General features: G+C 41.3%; 1 pseudogene; it reads left to right on the top strand.

Annotated features, from left to right (window-relative positions):
- On the top strand, positions 1 to 1,920 carry LOC149748403 (thymosin beta-10 pseudogene; annotated as a pseudogene).
- Positions 1,921 to 6,731: the final 4,811 nt, after the last annotated feature.

Genomic DNA, 6,731 nt, shown 5'->3' with positions numbered 1-6,731 from the left:
ACTCTCAACCACTGCGCCACCAGGGAAGCCCCAGAGTCATTATATTTTGATTATGTTACTGATTCTCATGTGGAATCAGCATTGAGAACAACAGATGGCTTTAAAATACACAACAGAAGAGGAAATGAGAACCTCTTATCAATAGCAAACATGTCTATATTGTCCAAACCAGTGTAAGAGTGAATACGTATTTACCTTTTAAAAATAGGTCTAAAAAAACCCAAAAACTAAAACACAATAGATCCATAGACCTGTTGGTTGGTTGGTTAGAGCTTGTTTGTGCTCAGGAATGAAGATATAAGAAGTCTGCAACAGCTTTTTAAAATGATTTCACAATTAATTCTAGTCTCTTGCTGCAGCAACGTGAGTAGGAGCACTGGGGCTGTGGGCCTGGAGCAGAACTTCTCGGATTGTTTTAAGAAAATGGCAGGTAAGCAGGACATGGGGGAAATCACCAGCTTCAATAAGGCCAAGCTGAAGAAGACGGAGGCACAGGAGAAGAACACCCTGCTGACCAAAGAGATCGCTGAGCAGGAGAAGCAAGCGGAGTGAAATTTTCTAAGAACCTGGAGGATCCTCCGCTCCCATCATCTTGGAGACCCGAGCTGTGATGTGGAGGAAGAGCCACCTGCAAGATGGACATGAGCGACAAGCTGCACTGTGAACCCAGGCACTCCTTGCTGATGCCACCAGCCCATAGGTCTCTGAGGGGACCCTCCAATGGGACTGCCAAATTCTCTGGTTTGCCCTGGAATACTATAGAAAGTTATTTGTATGATAAATGAAAATAAAACACAGCTCGTGAGGGCTTCCCCGGTGGCGCAGTGGTTGAGAGTCCGCCTGCCGATGCAGGGGACACGGGTTCGTGCCCTGGTCCGGGAAGATCCCACATGCCGCAGAGTGGCTGGGCCCGTGAGCCATGGCCGCTGAGCCTGCGCATCCGGAACCTGTGCTCCGCGACGGGAGAGGCCACGACAGTGAGAGGCCCGCGTACCGCAAAAAAAAACCCAAAAACAACAACAAAAAAAACCACACCTCGTGGCATGGCAAAACAAAAACAAAAGCAAAAAAACAAACAAAAAAAACCCCATTAAATTCTAACCCAGAGCAAAGATGAGCTCACAGAAACCTGGCCCCTTCTGACTTTTATAACCCTGACTTTGGTCACAAGATTTCAAACCTTGAAGACGATTGTTTTTTAGGAAGATGTCTCCTCCTCTCTGTCCATTCAATCGAAGCTGCTAGAAGAGTGAGGACGCTTGAGGTGAAAGGTTTTATAGCCTGAAGACCAAGTGTTAATAAAGCCTAACACAAACCCAGTATTCAGAACATGCTTAGACAAACAAAAAAATTTAGACTCTAATTTTCAAGGGCTTGTAATTTTTCTGGAGGGAGGGGTCAGTGAAGAGGAGTTCTATAGTAACTGTAATCATCAAAGAGGATTTATAAGGAGCACTTGTTTATGTGCTAAGAGTTTGCGCAGACTAACACCCCTTAGAGATGACAGAAGTGCTGGAAATCAGACCTCAGTACTACAATGAGCTAGAAACTCAACCACCTACAGGACTGGGACAAATAATATACTGGTAATGACAAATGACATGCTTGTAATGAAATGTGTTGACGAGGAAAATCACACAATGTAAAAGTTATGAGTTAAGTTTTATTTGGGGACTTTATTGAGGACTATAGCCTGAGAGACAGCCTCTCAGATAGCTCAGAGGAACTCCAAGAGGTAAAGGGAGGAGCCAGGAGATATATGAACCTTTTTGTTGGGGAAAAACATGTAGTCAAGTGTCAAAAGAGTATTGCTAATCACAAAGAAGAGAGATAGCTCAAGTTAATGATTTTAGTGCTTTTCTATGTATGGGAAGATGCAACAATCTGGGGTCACTTGAAATTCTTCCATAGATATTCATCTTAAATACCTAAGGGGCGGTATATCCAAAGCACAGAAAGTTTGCTGTTTTTCTCCATCCTGAATTTCCCTCAGAGTGCACTGTCCGTGGGCAACTGCAGTGGCTGATGGCTTGATCCTTGTAGAACTGGAATGGCAGGTAACATTGTTTTTTCTTTACAAATTCAACAACAGTTAATTAAACCTTGTAGTATTGATCACTGTGTTTTAAAAATTGCATTCATTAAAGGCCTTTCTACTTGACCATTTTCCCTAAATTCCAATAGCCACTTTCCAGTTTACTGCAAATACCTGTGTAGCACTGTGTTTTGCAGTTTAGCATTGAAACCATGCCCCATAGTTAACAGAAGCTGATAACTAATAGAAATGCTTGAATTTGTCTTACAGAACAACTGATAAGGGAACAGATTATTAAAACCCTTTTGCTTGTAAAAATATCTTCATTGATTAAGGTTTGGGGTTTTTTTTTCTTTTTTTCCTCTCTTTAATTGCATCCCTTCCCAGCTTTACGCAGCCCAGGGGTTTTATAGGAATTTGGAGTCTGCTCCTGCCCACTGCAGGCTGGCTGGGGGCTGGTTGGGACCACCGACCCTGAACCTGGGCTGTGCAGATGTCCAGTGAATGGCCTTTTGATGTCAGAGGGCCGGAAAACTCCACTCACAGATCATGCTAAGCGCCTCCATTTTGAATATGCAGAAGCATGTAACCCAGATGCACGTGCACAGAACATCAATTACCTCACCTTTTAACCTGCCTCCAATCACCTTTCCCCAGCCTAAGACCACCTGCTTATCCCTAAAATATCCCAATCCCCTGCCTTCAGGGAGGCGGATCTGAGACTTGTTCTCCTGTCTCCTCACTTGGCTGCCTTGTGAATAAACTCCTTCTGGGCTGGAAACTTTGGTGTCTCAGGGTTTGGCTTGCTGTGTGTCAGGCTGACATGGTTCGGTAACAGTATCAAAAGCAAAAACTGCAGCTGTGTTAAAGCCTAGAGGAAGTGTATGTGAACTAATTTCCTTTCTAATTCTTCGACTCAAAGAAGAGGCTATAAAGCCTCCAGCCAGCTAAGGGCCTATGCATCATACCTCCCATATACTCTGCGTCATCCTTTAGAACATGTATCCTCAAACACCTTTTAAAGTGCTTTCACAGGGCAATCCTGTGGGGCAGGCAGGAAGTATTACTAACCCCAATTTATAAGGGATCTGTCAGTCAGGAGGGTCTTCCCTGCAAGTAATGAAAAACCCAATTTATACAATAAGAAACATTTATTATCTCACATAATTGCAGAGACAAAACTAGTTTTTCCACAGAGGGAAGGAAGTCAATTAAAATCACCACCTGACAAGATGAAATTTACATATCAGTTACCTACAATTTAGAAAGCATGGCAAAACAACTCAAAGACAATGAATAGGGCCAGAATCTGATAACTTGAAAGGGTATGCTGTAGACAATGCATGTTTTCCATTGAAATGCAAAAATTTTTTGTACCTCCCCAAAGAAGTCATATAGTTGGTATTTGTTTAGCCATTTGGAATTAAAAAAAGGAAAAAGAAAAAGAAAACATCCATATTGAGAGTTACTTTTTTTAAAAGAAAAACTAAAGTATTTGGGTCATAAATCCTGAAAAATAAATAAATAAATAAAAGCTCAAGAACGAAAGAGAGTGTCAGCACCTCAGGCTCAAAGCGACACCTTTGCAGGGAAGAAGATGTCCCAGGGTCGGAACCTGGGTGACTTGAGGCTGGCACAGGAGTCCTCTGAGCTTGAGAGAAGCTGCAGAAAACAGATGGTGAGACCAAGTTCAGAGTTAGGATTCTGGGGAGCCCTCTTGCAGGTCTTGAAGATCTGAACAGAGCAGTTGGTAGAAGCCATAATGGTCAAGAGGAGTCAAAGAGCACGCTGAGGCCTGAAGTCAAGGAAAGGGGACATTTACTGATAACCTCCAGCATGACAAGCACTTAAACATACATCCATCGAATCCTCTAACAACTAAGAAAACTGGGCCAGATATCTTCCGCTTGCCTTTTCAGAGCCACTGCCCACCATTCTCCACCTTCCTTTGTACCCAGGACTACATCAGTGCCTCTCCACGTGTGGTCCCCAGACCAGCTGGATCAGCATCACCTGGGAAAGTGTTTGAACTGCAAAATTCAAGCCCCCTCCACCACCACTGAATCAGAGCTCTGTATTTCAACAAGACCTGCAGGTGATTCTGATGCAGGCCCAAATCCCAGAACCACTGGACCTCTTTAAAAGGAGTCTCTTGCCCTCGGGATTCAAGTTGGGTTCATCAACGGGGAAGCCCCTGCAGAAGGTGAGAGGGAGGAGGTGCGTAAGCCCAGGTTACTTGTTCCCCCAGCTTCCCACCTGCACAGTCACATCAGGGTCCACAAAAGGTGCTGCTCCTGTTGGGTTTGCCCTTTGACGTTACTCACTTCTAAGTTCTGGCAACCGACCCTGTCCCTCTTGTCTTCAGGTCTGGGGGTGGAAATGACACTGTTTCTGGCCTTGAGACAATGCACTATCGCTGTGACTTCCTTATAATTTGTCCACAGCTTTGTAAATTGTCCCTTTATTAAATTTTAGTAAACTCTTTTCAAAGTATCCATTTTAAGTGTGTCATTGGTTTCCTGCTAGGACCCTGCCATTTCTGTCATGACTCCCATTTTGAAGATAAGGAAATTTATCATCAGTAAACAAGCCCAAGCTTGCCCAGTAAGAAGCAAAGATGGGCTTGAAATCAGGGCTGTCAGGGCACAAAGTCCCAGCCCTCTAATCATAGCGTTGGTCTTTCTGGTGTGGCCAGCTCCCCGTCCTGAGTCCTCTCCTTCATGTAAACTATCAGTTTGCTGGCATCTGACAATAGGATGGGTCAGCAGCCACTCATCAATCAAATAATATCCAAATTTTCATTATAGTGGAGTCTATTTTATATAGGTATAGTATATAGATAAGATATAAGATATAGAGATAAATATAATATATAACTATATATGTAACTATATATAATATATAACTATAGTATATAACTGTATATAACATATATTATATATAATATGTATGTATCTTCAGGTAGAGTAAGCTTTGAATAAATCATAAAGAGGTATAAAAATACATTCTGGTATCAAAGACTAAACATTGAAGGAAAAAGAAAGAGTTCTTGGGACTTCCCTGGTGGCGCAGTGGTTAAGAATCTGCCTGCCAATGCAGGGGATATGGGTTCGAGCCCTGGTCGGGGAAGAACCCACATGCAGAGGAGCAACTAAGCCTGTGTGCCACAACAAGAGAAGCCACCACAATGAGAAGCCCGCCCACCACAACGAAGAGTAGCCCCCGAGCGCCTCAACTAGAGAAACCCCGTGCACAGCAACAAAGACCCAACACAGCCAAAAATAAAAATAAATAAAATAAACAAATTTATAAAAAAAAAAAAAACTACAAGTTAACTTGTGAAGAACTCTTTTTTTTTTAATGAAGTTTTTTTTTCTTTTTTATTTATTAATTTTTGGCTGCATTGGGTCTTCATTGCTGCACGGGCTTTCTCTAGTTGCAGCGAGCAAGGGCTACCCTTTGTTGCTGTGCGCAGGCTTCTCATTGCGGTGGTTTCTCTTGTTGCAGGGCATGGGCTCTAGGCGCACAGGCTCTAGAGTGCAGGCTCAGTAGTTGTAACGCATGGGCTTAGTTGCTCCGCGGCACGTGGGATCTTCCCCAATCAGGGCTCGAACCTATGTCCCCTGCATTGGCAGGCGGATTCTTAACCACTGCGCCACAGTGGTTAAGAATCCGCCTGCCAATGCAGGGGACACAGGTTAGGGAAGCTCCTAACTTGCAGCTTTAAAGTATTCTAATCTAGAATCTCAAAGGACTTCTTTGGAATTCAAAAAGAAAGAAAGAAAGAAAAAGATTCTAAAATTTATCCAGAAGTAAATTTATCCAGAGTAAACAGACAAGTATAGTCAAAATAATGTTTGAAAAAGATGAAAAATGAGGGGAAGCATTTCTAACCAAACCAAACTAAACCAAACCAAACCAAACCAAGCATACACACACACAGACACACATACACACACACTTAAAATGAATATCACAGCGCTAGAACTGACATGCAAATAAATGGCTCAGAGTAACTAGAAAAGCAAATTAAAGTATATAAACTAACTCAACTTATTAAAAGGAAGCATTATAAGTCAACTAGAAAGAGAAGAATCATTCAGTTAATAAAAGGAAAATTGACTTAGGTATCAGGGGGAAATAAATCTATTTAGATTCTCACCTCACAATATTATCCCCATGTGAATCAAAGGGCTAAATGTAGAAAAACAAAACAAAACAAAATAACAACAGAGCACCACAAAAATTAGAAGGTATATATTTCCTAACAGATTAAAAAGACTTTTTACACTTAAAATAAATGGGAAAAATTACAAAAGAAAATATGATTCTACCATCTTAAAATCTATTAAAAGTAATTACAAGGCTAACAAAGTTATGAAAATATCTAGAACCAAAAATGCAAATTTTTTCTTAATATATAAATACTTTATAGAAATCAATAAGAAAAACACCAATATGTTTATAAAACAATGTGTAAAAGATAAAGACTGGCAATTAAGTTGCAAGCACCAAAAGAAATGTTTCTTAAATAGAAGAAAATTCAATCTCACTGAGCATTACAGAATGCAAATTTCACAAGAGAAGATTATGTTCAGGACCTTGGTGTAGACAAATTTTCTTTAAAAGGACACAATAAGCATTAACCATAAAGGGAAATAATGGATAAACTGAAGTCTGTTAAAAATGTATCTTT

This window comes from Delphinapterus leucas, chromosome 9, assembly GCF_059928025.1.
Source record: "Delphinapterus leucas isolate spDelLeu-1000000601 "Yukka" chromosome 9, BTC_Dleu_Yukka2, whole genome shotgun sequence".
Lineage (NCBI taxonomy): Eukaryota > Metazoa > Chordata > Mammalia > Artiodactyla > Monodontidae > Delphinapterus > Delphinapterus leucas.
This window is presented reverse-complemented; position numbering and strand designations above follow the sequence as displayed.